Below are 15,633 nucleotides of genomic sequence, written 5' to 3' on the forward strand. Positions count from 1 at the left end.
AAACGAATGCCAACAATGCATTTGCCGTCTTCAGCACCATCTCCCCCTGAAGGGTAACCTCATGGTATCCAGCTCAAGGACTCCCAAGTCCCTTCGTATCTATGCATTTTGAATTATCTCTCCATCTAAATAATAGTCTGCCTGTTTATTTCTTTCCCATGCACTTTCCAACGTTGTATTTCACTTGTCACGTATTTGCCCATTCTCCTAAACTATCTAAGTCTCTAAACACTACACGCTCTTCCACCTATCTTTGTATCATCGGCAAATTTAGCCACAAGTCCATTAATCTTATAGTCCAAACCATTGATATACATCGTAAAATGCGGTGGTCCCAACACCGACTCCAGTGGAACTCTGCTGGTAATCGGCAGCCAGCCAGAATAAGATCTGTTTTCTGCCGAACAGCCAATGCTCCGCCCATGTTAGTAATTCCCAGGTAATTCGATGGCTCTTATCTACCGAAGCAACCTCATGTGTGGCACCTTGTCAAAGGACTTCTGAAAATCCAAGTACACCATTTTCACTACACCTCCTTTGTCTACCCTGCTTGTAAGTTCCTCAAATAATGCAATGTTTAGTCATGCAGGATTTTGTCTTTCAGGAAACCATGCTGGCTTTGGCCTACCTTGTCATGTGCCTCCAGGTATTCCGTAATCTGGTCCATATCAATCGATTCCAACAACTTCCCAACTACTGATATCCGCTAACTGGTCTCTGATTTTCTTTCTGCTGCCACCCACCCTTCTTAAGTTGTTACGTAACATTTGTAATTTTTGATTCATGCGGTACAATGCCAAAATCTTTCGATTCTTGATAGATAATCGTTAAAGGCTCCACAATCTCTTCAACTAATTCCTTCAGAATATTTCCAGCCTCATATTCTATTCGTTCAATATCTACCCTCAACTCTCTATACTTTTCTATACTTTATAACGCTTTTAGTATATTTTTTTTATATTGGTCCTGGTCGCCAGCGTCCTTCCATAATTCATCTTTTCTTTCCTTATGACCATCTTTGTTTCCTTCCGCAATCTTGATCTTCGTGTAGCTTTGACCTCTTTTGATTTTACTTTGGCTCCCACTTCACTTGTCAGCCACGGTAGTGTCCTTCTTCCATTCGGAAATTTCTTCTTTTTTTGGCAATAGATCTGTCTTGTACTTCTCTCATTTTTTCATGGAAACACCAGCCATTTCTGTTCTGCTGTCCTTCCTGCTAGTATCCCCTTCCAATCACTTTGTTCTGTTCCTTTCTCACGTCATTGTAATTTCATTTACTCCACTCAAATACCAACACATTGGGATTTAGTTCCTCCTTCCAAAATGCAAAATGAACTACATAATATTCTGATCACTTTTCCCTAAGGATTTCTTAAACATGAGCTCTCTTATCACCTCCAGATCATTGTGCAACACCCGATTTAGCACAGCCGATCCCACAGTGCGCTCATCAATGAGCTGTTCTACATTCCACAAATTTTCTCTCGAGGTTCAGTACTGATCTGGTTTTCCCAATCCTCTTTCATATTGAAGTCCCCAACTAATATCATGACATTACCCTTCTGACACTGTCTTTTCATCTCCTGCTGCAATTTGTAATCAACATGATGGATACTGTGTAGGTCTTTATGAAACTGCCAGTAGGTTCCTTTTACACTTGACATTTCTTAATTCACCCCAGAGGAACTCTACACCTTCCGATCCTATATCGTCCCTTTGCAATGATTTAATATCATTTCATATACAGAGGACCACACCACCTGCTCTGCGTTCTATCTTATCTTTCTGATGCACTGTATATCCTTGAGAAATGTAAGGACAGATTCCTAATCCCTTACTTCCGAAAGGACTCATCACATTTTATTGACACTTCGCAAGTAGCTGAAGTTTACTGACAACTTCTAAGTAACACGGAACCCAGGGGAACCAGCAACAGCTATGGCACAAGAGAAATTGCTAAAATATCGAGTTTGGTCTATATTAGTCCTGACGACAACATTCTGCATTTTCTTACCCACAGGTGTCGCTTGATCCTTTCAATCGTTCTGGTGGCTGTGCCGGCTGTCACATATTTACAATTTTATGTAGGTGTTTGAAATCAGAATGTTATCTCAACATGGTAGTAATAATCTCTAAACAGATAGATTTTATGCTAGATCTCTCGCAGCGAGCGGTAAGCTTGTGTTATTCTAATTCTCGGACAGCCCGGATCAATAAAGACAGTGTGTTCCCAGATAAAAGGGGCTCAATTTACCTGCGCAGATAACGCCGGCATAGTTGGGTTCAGGATGTGTGTAAAATTCCCATTCTGCTGATTCACATTCCCGCAGAGTAGCCTCGGTCCCGATGCATTTAACCTTATGCGTTATAACGTAGTCAAAAACCTTTCCAAAGTGATATTCGTGTGGGGCTTTCAGCGCGGCGCCGCAGCTCAGCTCTCGGCACACCACTGTTGCATCCTGCAAATCCCAGCTGGAAGCATAGACAGGTCCCCAGTATCCCGCGAAGTTCGCTTCCACTCTCCCGGCGCATGGACTGCCTCCTTTTTCCAGTCTCACCTTCAAACTTTCTGGAATACAAAATAAATGAACTTTAAGACAAGAGTTTTTTCACAGGTTAGAAATTTTGAGCAACAGACACAAAACGCTGACAGCTCTTTGCAGATCAGTCAGCATCCATCGAGAGGACCAAAGCACCCAAAATACGAACATTGATTATTCACACTGAGGAATGGCCTCAGCCCGAAGCATCGATTGTTTGTTGGTTTCCATATATGTTTTATTTAGATACTCTATATCGTTATTTATTAATTAAATAAACAAACAAACATAGAAATAAACAAGCATATAAGCAGTTAAATTGATAAATTAGTCTGTTATATACATATTCATTGGTATGTTAGTTTATCTGAAAACAGTTTGAGTGAACTCGGCCTTTTCTCCTTGGAGCGACCGAGGATGAGAGGTGCTCTGATTGAGATGTATAAGATGATGAGAGGTATTGATCGTGTGGGCAGTCAGAAGCTATTTTTCCAGGGCTGAAATGGTTGCCACAAGAGGAAACACGTTTAAGGTGCTGGGGAGTACGTACAGAGGATATGTCAGAGGTACGCTTTCTACGCAGGAAGTGGTGAGTGCGTGGAATGGGCTGCCGGCAACGGTGGTGGAGGCGGATACAGTGGGGTTTTTTAAGTGACTTTTGGATAGGTACATGGAGCTTAGAAAAATAGAGGGCTGCGTGTACGCCCTCATAAGAGAGGGAAAAAAATCAGAAGCACCTGAGGGCCAACCTCTTAAACCACATGGTGACAGGTGCACCAGCGAACTGCGAGAGAAAGTAGTTGAAACAGTTAAAGAAACGTAACTTTAAGTCCACTTCGACAGATATAAAGATAGAACATGCTAGCAGAGATATGGGACACCGTGTGTCAAATCGGATCAGATTATCATGTTGGTCTCTTGTATAGGTTAGGGGAAAAGAACTGTTGCGGTGCTGAATTACACTACAATCAATGGCTGCAAATTGTAGAATTTGGAGCAACTGAAAACGAAACGTGGACGAAATAAGAAAACGATCATCATCTGCTTCACATTGATTTTGACTTTGATCATCAAATTCCAGGCATTTCTGGTTCGAGTCTGTGCAGTCCGGACGTCGACAAGTTAATGCATGGCTGAGCCGCTAGTGCAGGGGATAGGGCTTCAGGTTCTTGGGTCATTGGGATCACTGCTGAGGGAAACATGACATGTACCAAAGCGACGGGTTGCCCTTGAACCCGAAGGGTGCCCATATCCTCGCGGTTAGGTTTGTTAGAGCGGCTGCGCAGTGTTTAAACTGTTGGCAGCTGGTGACAACCAGAGTGAAGGGACTCAAAATAAGACGGACGGTATAAAACCAAATATAGCGTACAATAAGACTGTCACGAAGGTCAGGTAGATGACAGGATAAAATTAGGAATGGAGAATCAATAAAGGGGAGCTAATACAGTGCTCAAAGTGTTTTAACAGTGTATAGGGTATAGGAAATATGTGGATGTTCTTGCTACACCATTGCAGATTATCAGGTATGATGTTGTGGACACCAACGAATCATGGCTGCAGGATAGCTGTAGTTGGCAGCTGAATGTCTGCGGGTACACGTTGCATTGGAGCGATAGGAATGGATGCAGACAGGGTGGCAGGGTAGGCTGGTAAAGAATGACATCAAATCTTTAGAAATATGTGACAAAGAAACGGAAGTTGTTGAATCAATGTTGCTTGATTTCAGGAACTGCAAGGGAAAAGACCCTAGTTGCAGTTATATACAGGCCTCCCAACAGGAGTTCAGATGTGAACCAGCGGGACATAGAAAAGGCGTGTCAAAAGGGCAAATGTATTATAATGATGGAATACTTCAACATGCAGGGTGACTGGGAAATCGGATTAGTTATGAGTCTCAAGGCAGTGAGTTTATTGAATGGTGCGAGATGGCTTTTTCGAGCAGTTTGTCGTTGAGTCTACTAGGGGATCAACTATACTGGATTGGGTGTTCTATAATGAAACGGAGGTGATCAGAGAGTATGAGGTAAATGTAGTAATCGCAATTTGATTGAGTTCAACTTAAAATTCTACAGGAAAAAATGTAAAATCTGACGCAAAAATATTTTAGTGGAGTAAAGGAAATTGCACCAGCGTGAGAAAGGAGTTGACCAAAGTAAATTGGAAGGAGCTGCTGACAGGGTTGAGAGCAGGGCCGCAATGGCGTGCGTTTCTGGGGACAAAAAAGTGAGGAATGTGAAGACTAGATGTATTCGAAAAAACGAAGAAATACTTAACAGGCAAAACAGTACAGCCGTGTCTGACAAGGCAGGTGAAAGTTAAAGGAAAAGCAATGGTAAACAACGCCGGAGAAATCTGGAGGTTGGAGGATTGGGAAGCATTTAAAAATCTACAGAGAGAAACTCAAAAATCATTTGGAGGAAAAAGGTGAAAAGATGAAAGCAAGCTAGCAAACAAGTTCAAAGCCAATAGTAAAAGCTTTCTCAAGTATGTAAACAATAAAATCAGGATGAGAGTGGATATAGGATCGCTAGAAAATGAGGCGGGTGAGGCGGGAGAAATAATAACGGGGGACAAGGAGATGACAGACGAGCTAAATGAGTTCCTTGCATCAGTCTTCAATGTTGAAGGCAATAGAAGTGTGCCAGGTATTAAAGGGTGTGAGGGAGAAAAGTGAGTGCAGTTACTGTTACAAGGGAGTATGGTGTTCAAAAATCTGAAACAGCGAAGGGTACATCAGTCATCCGGTCCAAACGAACAGCATCCTAGGGTTCTGAAAGAGGTAGCGGTTGATATTGCACAGGCATTATTAATAATCTTCCATAAAACATTGGATTCTGGCATGGTGCCAGATGAATGGTAAATTTCAGAACTCACTCCACTCTTTAAGGAAGAAGGAAGGCAGCAGAAAGGAAATTATGAACCAGCCAGCGTGACTTCAGTGGTTAGAAACATGTTTGATGCAATCGCTAACGATGAAGTAATGGAATACTTGGTGACACTGGACACGGCAGGCCAAACTCAGCTTGGACTCCATAACGGAAAATCTTGCCTAGCGAATCTGCAGATATTCCTTTTTGAGATTACAAGTAGGATTGATAAAGGGGATGCTGAGGATGTCGCATATTTGTTCTCTCAGAAGAGCTTTCACAAGGTGCCACATATGATGCTGCTTAACAAGGTAGAGGCCATGGTCTTACAGAAAAACGGTGAGATCATTGGCTGATTGCTAGGAAGCAGCGAGTGGGAAAAGTCATTTCAGTTGGCTCCCAGAGTCTAGTGGTGTTTCGGAGGGTTCGGTTTCGGGATTGCTTCTTTTTATGCCGTATGTCAATGATTTAGATGGTGAAATAGACGGCTTTGTTGTCAGGTGTGCAGATGATATGAAGATTGGCGTAAGGACAGGTAGTGTTGAGGAAACTGGCAGACTGTAAAAGGACGTAGACATGTTGGGAGAATAGGGAACAAAGTGGCAAATGAAATACAATGATGGAAAATGTATGATCATAAACTTTGGTAATAGAAATAAAGGTACAGACTATTTTCTAAACGGGGAGAAATTCAAAACAAAATCTGAGCTGCAAAGGGACCTGGGAGCCCTGGTGCATAACACCCGGAATGGTTAACTTGCAGGCTGAGTCGGTGGTGAGTAAGGCAAACGCATTATTATGCTCTAGCATTTTCATTTTCAGACGACTAGAAAAAAAATGATGTTGAGGATTTACACGCCACTAGCGAGGTTTCACCTTGAGCATTGTTAAAAGTTTTGTGCTCTCATTCTAAGAAAAAAAAACATACGCTGGTATTAAGAAAGGTTCAGAGGAAGTTACAACGATGAGTCCACAAATGGAAGGATTCTCACAGAAGAACATTTAATACCACGGATCTGTACGCGCTGTTATTTAGAAGGATGGGGAGGGGATCTCAGTGAAAATTTCGAATGTTGAAAGCCTAGTCAGAAAACATGTGAAAAGGATGTTCCCGTGTAGGAGGATTCTTGGACAGGAGGGAACAGCCTCACGAAAGAGGGACGTGCATATAGAAAAGTGATGCTGAGAAATTTCTTTTGCCAGAGTGAGTTAAATTTGTGAATTTATTACGAAAGACTCTGCTGAAAGCCAGGTCGTTGGGGATATTTAACAAAGACCTTGATAAGCTCTTGATGGGCACGGCAAGAAAATTTACAGAGGGAAGTCCGGGGGGTGGAGTTGAGGAAGGGGGAAATGATCAGGCGTGACTGAAAGCGTAGCAGACTTATTGGATTAAATAGTCTAATTATGCTCCGATATCTCATTGTCTTACGGAGAATCTCTCTCCCACCACAGATGCTGTTCGACCTGGTCATATGACTGAGTAGTTGTGCAGACTGACAAGTATTTTTACGTTGGTTATCATCAGTACAAGATACAATAACATGAATAGTAATTCCAACATGACGAAAATAATCCCGACACAAATTGGATTTAGTTTGACACTGGGGGCGTTCTATTTGAGTATTGGCATTAGTGATATGCAGGTGGACATCAAACTCGCGGCACCGCAAATATAAAAACCTAACTTTTACCTTTACAAACAACGCCAGCATCCTGACTGTGTGAATAGCCAGTGTCACCCCATGGCTCTGATTTACACTCCTGAAGAGCGGCCTCGCTCCCACCGCACTGAACATTCGTCGTGAAAACAGGTCCGGATCCTTCCCCATAGTTACCAGCATAGGCTCTCAGTGCAGCGCCGCAGCCCAGCTGCCGACACACCACAGTCGCATCCGGCATATCCCAAGAACGACTATTTACAGTCCCCCAGCTTCCTTTGTACTGAATCTCCAATCTCCCGTCGCATCGACTGCCACCATTCACCAACCTCAACGTCACGCTTTCTGGAAAATAACAGAAAATAACGATCCACGGTAAACAGCGGTTTAAGCTGGAGGCCATTAGTGCTCGGCGCATCGCGTACGCTACTGAACGACGCCTGAAAGTTCAAAATTCTTCATGCAAAACGTTTGATCAAGCGGTAGGTCAGGATAGAGAAACTCCTTTTGAGCTGCTTAACGTGACAAAAAGACAAGAAACTAGTTGACGGCTGAGAACTAGAGGAAACCTGTCGACCCAGGAGAAGAATTGGGTAGCTCCCCCGAAGACAAGGTCATATGCATTCTTCGGAGAGCGGCAGATCTGCCATTCTGTCATTGTCCTACTGCAAACAGTCCTCATTCATTGGGATATCGAAACCAAAATTTGTTGGAAAGAGTCGAACTGAGCCTTCGCGTGTCGTCAGCATCAGCAGTAAGAGGATGAGTTTAACAATGAAAGCTTACTTAAGCTTGGAGGAAACTAAGGTCAGGGAATGTACTTTCTCTGCTATCCGTCCTTCCTGAAGATGACTGATTATCGTTCCAAGTTGAAATAAAATCCTATTTTCTTACAGAAAAGATACTGGCATGGGCAGAAGAATGGCTGACAGGCAGGAGGCAGTGTCTTGGAATAAAAGATGCCTTTCCTTTTGGCTGCCAGTGACCATTGGTGATCCTCATCGGTCGGTATTGGGGCCGCTACCTTTCACATTGTTTGGCAAATAATTAGATAATAGAACTTATGACTTTGCGGCAAAGTCTGCCGATGATACGAAAATAGTATGAGGAGCAGTTAGTGCCGAGAAAGCAATGCGATTGCAGAAGAACGCAGACAAATTGGAAAATCGGGCAAAAAAAAAAAAAATGGCTGATGGGACATTATGTTCGGAATTGTATGAAAATGCATTTTTGTAAAATGAACAATGGTGCAAATTATTATCAAAATGGTGAGATAACTCAAAACTCAGTGTTTTTTTCAAGACTTGTGCAAGATTCCCAGAAGGTTAATTTACACATCCAGTCTGCGGTATAGAATGCAAATAGGCCTTTATTTCACGGGGATTAGAATAAAAAAAAACAATGAGATAATACTAAGTTTTTACAAGACATTAATCATACTGCGCTTGTGGTATTGTCAACAGTTTGGGCCGCATATCTCGGAAAATACGTGTTGTCATTAGGGAGAGTTCAGATGAGGTTCACGAGAGTGATTCCCCACGAATGATGGGGTTAACATATGAGGAGCGTTTGGTAGGTTTCTGTCTGTGCTGACTGGAATTGAGAGGAATGCGGAGGGGCAGAATCTCTTTGACTCCTATCGAACGTTGAATGGACTGAGGTGGACGAGGAGTGGTTGGTTGCTGGAGTGGGCTTTCCGGAACTAGAGCGCACAGCCTCAAAATTGAAAGGTGACGTTTTAAAAGAGAGGTAAGGGGGATCTTTTTAGTCAGACAGTAGTAGAGCTCTGCGATGCTCTGCCACAGACTTTGGCAGAGGATATTCATGGGTATATTTGAAGCGGAAGCCGATAGTTTCCTGAATGGTCAGGGCATCAAAGGTTACAGCGAGAAGGCAGGTGTATGGTGTCGAGTGTGATCTAGAATCAGGTATGATGGAACGGCAGAGCAGGCTCGATAGGTTAAATTAACTAATTCTGCTCTTAAGTCTAATGGTGCAGTCACCTATCAGCTGGAGTTTCAATAGCAATTAGTTGTAATTGCCCAGTCCACCGCGCAGTGAAAAGTTAACAAAGTTACCTGACGGTTCTGGCTGACAATCCCCGAAGCGACCTGAAATGAGAAATGCAGAATTAGATTTGTTTGTGAAGTAGTGGGATTAGGCTGTGTGGTCATAGGATGTTAGGCGGGATATTCAACAGAAGAGAAATAAAGTCAAAAACGCAAGACGGATTAAGCTGTATCTGCGGACGAGAGCTATTTGTATTTCTTGTTTTTATTTATTTTCATAGATATTGCGCATTCTGCCTAAATGTTAAGTGAATTTCCCATTTCTTTGGTGTCCCTGATTCCCTGGATGTTTCCATTTCATACGGCAGTCAAGTATTAAACATTTTATCCAGATACTTGAAAGGAGATAAAAAAAAAATCGTCCCATTTTCCATTAGAATCTAAATCATAATTTAAAACAAGACAGGGAATAAGAATATAAATTTCAACATGTAACTAACTGTGATTCGTCGCATCCATGCACTGGAACACAGGAATATGGACTGCAAAACAAAATGTTTAGTTGCATTTCTCCTGACGTGCAATAAAATGGAAAGTTAAATGTAAAATTAGATATATAATGTAATATAAGATCATAGATAACGAATCTCATTCCATCACTGTATGGTGGATTAAAACTAAAAATCTTCGGATGATTGAAGAATAAAACCAAAATTATTAGTAAATATTCACAGTATTGCAGAGTGATTTCAAAGATGTAAAACGTTTCCAAAATCTAAGTCTAAGTACATTTTTCAAATTCCTTCAGTTGAATATGCCACATGGTGGCAGACAGAGCTGTAACTAATAAATAACAGCAAGAAAGTTGTGCACAAGCCATCAGCCAGGAGCAACTGCAGCTTTGGGAGCTACGAACATTCACTGAGTTATTCATTCTGGACGCCGATGCGTAGATTCCTAACATCAATTTATCTCCAGTTCTAGTCAATTCCAATTTATAATCTGTTTGGAATATCATTTGACAACAGCCGCTGGTTTGCGGAGGGATAATTTCTGAGTCTCATCTCCCTTAGTGTAGGTGCAATTTCAGAGTGAACCGTTTCACAAAGACCTCAATAGGAGGTTCAAACGTGTAAGTCCATGTAATTAATGGAGACAGTTCTCTAACGTCAGCGATTCAAACGAGAACTTGCTTAAACAATGCAATAAAAAAAAACATTTTCAATGAAACTGCAAGGTAAACAAATCTCAGTGTTCTATTTTCATCGTCATGAATTGCGAACAAATCTGCCTGATTCCTGATCCATTCAGCCAGTATACTCTAATCATACAAACAAATTAAGCTTTCCTTTACACGGGAAATTCGTAGGGGAAATATATGTTTCAATATTGCGTAATCATAATGTAATTTCTGTGTAATTCTTTCCAGTAAGATTGTAATATTCAGCGAGATTGCAATAAACGTGCGGAAGCGAACAGGTTATTAATAATTTCTTTTCGCTGCCCAATAATTTCCATATTCTTAATATACTCACTGGTCCAGATATGCATCATCGTCAGTGCCACGACAGTGTGCAGCATTATAGCGCTGTTCATTTAGAAAGGTTTCTCAGGAATGTTAAAGGAGCCGGTACTGCAGACAGCTAAGAATCTCTCCAAAACCTTCTCACGCTCCACTTGATCTGAACATTTTTTTTCCCCCGAGTGCTCAATATTTCTCTCTGAACTGTCAAATTTCACACATTGAGTTGTGAACCGCAATACACTGAAACGCACCAATGAGATACATTTTGCCCTTTAATGGTCATGATGGGGCCATCTTCTCTCATTGGCTGTGAGAAACCAATGAGCGGTGAGAAACTGGAAAGGCCATGAATCACCGACCCGATGTGTGCATCGAAACATATCCTATCCTGTAACTTTGTTTAAGATCTGGTGAGCTTTCTCTGAGACCAGATTACTCAACTCCCATTTTCCCAACACCATGCTGTTCGGCTCATTGATAATTTGCTCAGCGATCCTGTCCCGACTCACACTATCATTAGTAGCATGACAGCATCGCGCCTGTTGAATGCTCCTTTAATTCATGTTCCTTGCTGATCAGCTTTCGGTGCGGAAATGGGGGTAGGAGGTTGCAATACAAAAATACTTCATGCTGTCGTCAATTTGTCCATCTATGTCTCTCGATTTCAGGCAGAATATTTTATGTTATTTCCGCGCAAAATCAGCAGAGAAATAACAAAAGAGTGCTGTATACCATTCTCTGATGATACATGGAATTATCTGAAAGATATCTCTCCAGGAATTCATAAATCTCCAGGAATATTAGAACGCACTCCAGAACTTATGTTTTTTTTTCACGTCTTAAAATGATTGTCAGTCCCCTGACATTCCCTCTTTTTTTGCAAAGTGCTTTATTTCCCGGTAGTTTATTTCGCGGATATGGTCTCGCTCAATCAGTCACTCACCCGATTCAAGTTTCTCATATGCCCCAGTTCACTGACTTAGTCCAGAGGTCAGATAAGGTACGTTTAGTGAGATTGAAAGAAAAAGATGGTAAAGTAAGGGGTCTTAAGCGACAGAAGAAGTTATAGTTCTAGTCACTAAAGGGAGAAAAAGAAAAACATAGCTCATGAAATCGGACAAGGTATTTCGAGAAATATAGAGAACTTTATCAAGGAAGAGAAACTCCAAAGGTTTCAGAACGATCTTAACAACTTGCTCAAGAAGAATCCTAACTACATATGTTGCAGTTTCAGAACAAGAGACAGACTATGGAGGGGGTATTACTGCTGAAGGAGCATGGAGCTAATTTGTGTCAGAAGTCAGAGGATGTCGGCACAGTACTAAATCAGTTTTCTGCATTTATATTCACGAAGGAGAAGGATACAGGGAAAGTGAGATCAGAGTGTGCTAACAGAATAAGCTGCTGAATTGTGAAGCAAAGAGGTCGATGTTATTAAATGCTTTGAAGGACATTAAGATGGATACATTCCCATGGTCTGATAGGACTTATCCTACCTTATGGAGATACACGTGGGAAGAATGTTGTGGAATCGATGAAGATTTCTGTACTTACTGTCCATTCAGCCAAGCTACCAGTGGATTGGATCTCAATGTTGCTCCCATGACTACAAATGCGAACAGACAATTGAGTCCCCAATGAGTGTTGTGAAATTAGTGGAGTAGATTGCCAAGGATAAGATTGATTACAGAAAAAAAAACAACATAGGGTAGGAGTGGAAACCAGCATGTTTGTTTTGTGTGGAAGAGGTCATCGCAGAAAAAAAAAGTGAATTTAGAACTGTAGAAAGCGAGTTCAGTGATTTAATGGATTCGTCTTGGAGGACTTCGGCATGGTGATTGGCGTTCCATCTGCTAATGCTTTCTATGGTGGGTTGAAGATGAAGATTTAGATACACAGGATGCCGAGCCACTTGGAAGTTTGGGTATAGAACTCAACAGACTATGGAGGTTGCAGCGTGAAATTCTGGCTTGAAGACCGTGCCTAGAGGTGTTCTGCAAGGGGTTATGTTAGGCTGTTCGTTCCTTTGAAATAACATAAAGATTGTGGTTAAATTTGTAGATGATACAAAATGGCGAATGTCTGAAAAATGAGAAAGATCGTCAAAACATTCAATAGAATATCATTAAGAGTGATGGCTGAAGGGATTTTAAATATGGTTCAACCAGGAAAAATCTGAGGTAGTGTACCGAGGGAAGACACTAGTATCCCGAAACAGAAATGTGTTGCTTGTTAGAAAGATGAGAGACAAGGCAGCTTAACTTTAGGCTGAAAGGAGAGATGGTGGTGAGATGGCTGAATTCCCATGACCTGATAGGATTTATCCTACCTTTAGGAGATAAACGTGGGCAGATTGCTGGGGAATAGACGAAGATTGCTGTACTTACTGTCCAGACAGCTAAGCTGCCAGTGAACTGGAGCACAATGTTTATCCCTTGACTGAGAAATCGAAGAGACAAATGAGACTCTGATCAATGATCTGAACTTTGTGAGTGGATTGTAAGGGCTAGGATTAATTACAGTCTGCAGTACACATAGGATGGGAGTGGCAAACCGGTATGGTTTCTTTGTGGAAAAGGGCATCTCGGGTCGGCTGGTGGCGCAATGACATCGGCGCCGGACCCGGGAGCGGAGCTTCCCGGGTTAGAAACCAGTCGGCTCCGCTCCCGCGTACATGCAAGGTTGACCTCTTAAAATAAAGGGAAAATACTGCGAAGATGTCTGTGTGAGGAGTGGCGCGCCACACAGTCACAGTGTCTCCCTCTCCCTCTCCGCCTTGTAGAAAGCCATGACAAGACCACCATCACGAACGCCCATATTAAAAAGAACAAAACCACAGCAGCTAAACTTTAGGCTGAAAGGAAGACACGTTTACAGTGAATGTGCAGGGGAAGCTGTTTAATTAACAAAGAGAGGTACGTCTAACAAGTTGCTAAAGCTACCGCTAGAAGCAGATACGATAGCTGCGTTCCGTAGACTTTCAGATGGGATCAGGAACATGATGCGGCTGGTTTGACTGTAAACATGCTGGTAGATATGGTATGTGCAATTTTGTGCGGATTTTAGTACAGATACCATTGGCGCAAGAATCTGTTCCTACTGTCTACCAGTTTAGTTTCTATTTTCTCTGGCTAAGGCACTTGCTATTCTCGTTTTTTAAAGTTTTTGCTGTTTCTGTGCCCTCATCAGAGTGTGTTTTTAATGGGACATAATGACATGCATGTATCTCAAGATTCTTTTTTTTTTGTATGTTTCCACGTTTCGTAATTTAAAGTGGTCTCCAGAGTACAGTGAGAAACCATTTTCTGGAAGATGGCCGATCCTCCCCATGTCCTGGAATCATATTGGTAGCAGCAATCTCACTTGGACGTTAGGTGCACAGGAAGTGTGGAGGAGCAGAGGGATCTGGGGGTACATGTCCGCAGATCCCTGACAGTTCCCTTGCAGGTAGATAGGGTAGTTCAGAAAGCTTATAGGGTGCTGGCTTTCATAAGTCGAGTGATAGAGTTTAAGAGACGCGGGGTAATGATGCAGTTCTATGAAACTCTGGTTAGGCCACACTTGGAATACTGTGTCCAGTTCTGATCGCCTCATTATAGAAAGGATCTGGAAGCATTGGAACAGGTACAGAGGAGGTTTACCAGGATGCTGCCTGGTTTAGAGAGTATGAATTATGATCAGTGATTAAGGGAGCTACGGTTTTACTTTCTGGAGAAAATGAGGATGAGAGGAGACATGATAGAGGTATACAAGATATTAAGAGGAATAGATAGAGTGGACAGCCAGCACCTCTTCCCCAGGGCACCGCTGCTCAATACAAGAGGAAATAGCTTTAAGATAAGGAATGGGAAGTTCAAGGGGGATATTAGAGGAAGGTTTTTTACTCAGAGAGTGGTACTGCCTGAGTCAGTGGTGGAGGCAGATACACTAGTGAACTTTAGGAGACTACTAGACAGGCATATGGAGGAATTTCAAATGGTGGTGGGTGGTTATATTGGAGGTGGGGTTTAAGGGTCGGCACAACATTGTGGACCGAAGGACCTGTGCTGTACTGTTCTATGCTGTATGTTCTAATACAGCAAAATAAATAAATACATACATACATAAATACATAAATAAATACAAAGTCAAAGCTAAGATGAGCAACTAAACGCTATTGCAAGGCAAAGGAGAACAAGTCACATGCGAAAAGCTGGAAACATTCAACAGACCCGACGAAACTTGTAGTCTATGAACCAATCTTGCATTTATCTGTCGAATTCCTGTTTCTAGAAATAAATTGCGATCAACGTGAAAATTTCTGAGTCAGTCAGTACATTTTTATGAAGAATATGCGAAATGAAAATGGAAATGCGAAGGAACATTGTGGAATTTGGAAAAGAAAGACATATCTGAAATCGCAGAATGAATATCACCATCTTTTATGTGAAAGATTGGGCTGTGACTAAGCACGGTGAACTCAATGCTGAGTTGCATAAGGATCCAATGCACCAAGTGAAAAGATAAAACAGTACAGAATACTAAAGAAAGGCAGTGAAGAGTGGAGAGAAAAAAAAAAACAGAACTGAGTTTTTTGTTACAAACTTTAGCATTCTATTTTTAGAAACTGAAACTGCCGGGAAGTCCGAGAAAATTGGAAGTAGTTTGTGCAGAACGGAAGATGAATGTCCAGCTGGATTGGACGCTGACTCAAGCTGTGTTTTCCCTATGCCAAAGTTCCTTTGATAATGATTTTATCATATTTACTCCTCGATTGGATGCAGTGCATCGATGGACAATGAAGCCTATTGACATACCGGTATACACGATGCTACTGTATCATAAAATAACCCTGAGAATTAAGGACACACAACATATGACAATGGCCTCGTCTTCGACTGATTTCGAAAACTGAATTTCCATAACATGTATTATCTATCTGGCATAGGTCACCACTGATTCCAATGAATTTTGCTTTGCTACTCCAAACCCAGATCACCAAATGCATTCTCCCCAATTTCAAAACATTCTTGGTGTTATATCCTTAACCAT

The sequence above is a fragment of the Mobula birostris genome, chromosome 13, assembly GCF_030028105.1.
Source record: "Mobula birostris isolate sMobBir1 chromosome 13, sMobBir1.hap1, whole genome shotgun sequence".
In the NCBI taxonomy this organism is placed as follows: domain Eukaryota; kingdom Metazoa; phylum Chordata; class Chondrichthyes; order Myliobatiformes; family Myliobatidae; genus Mobula; species Mobula birostris.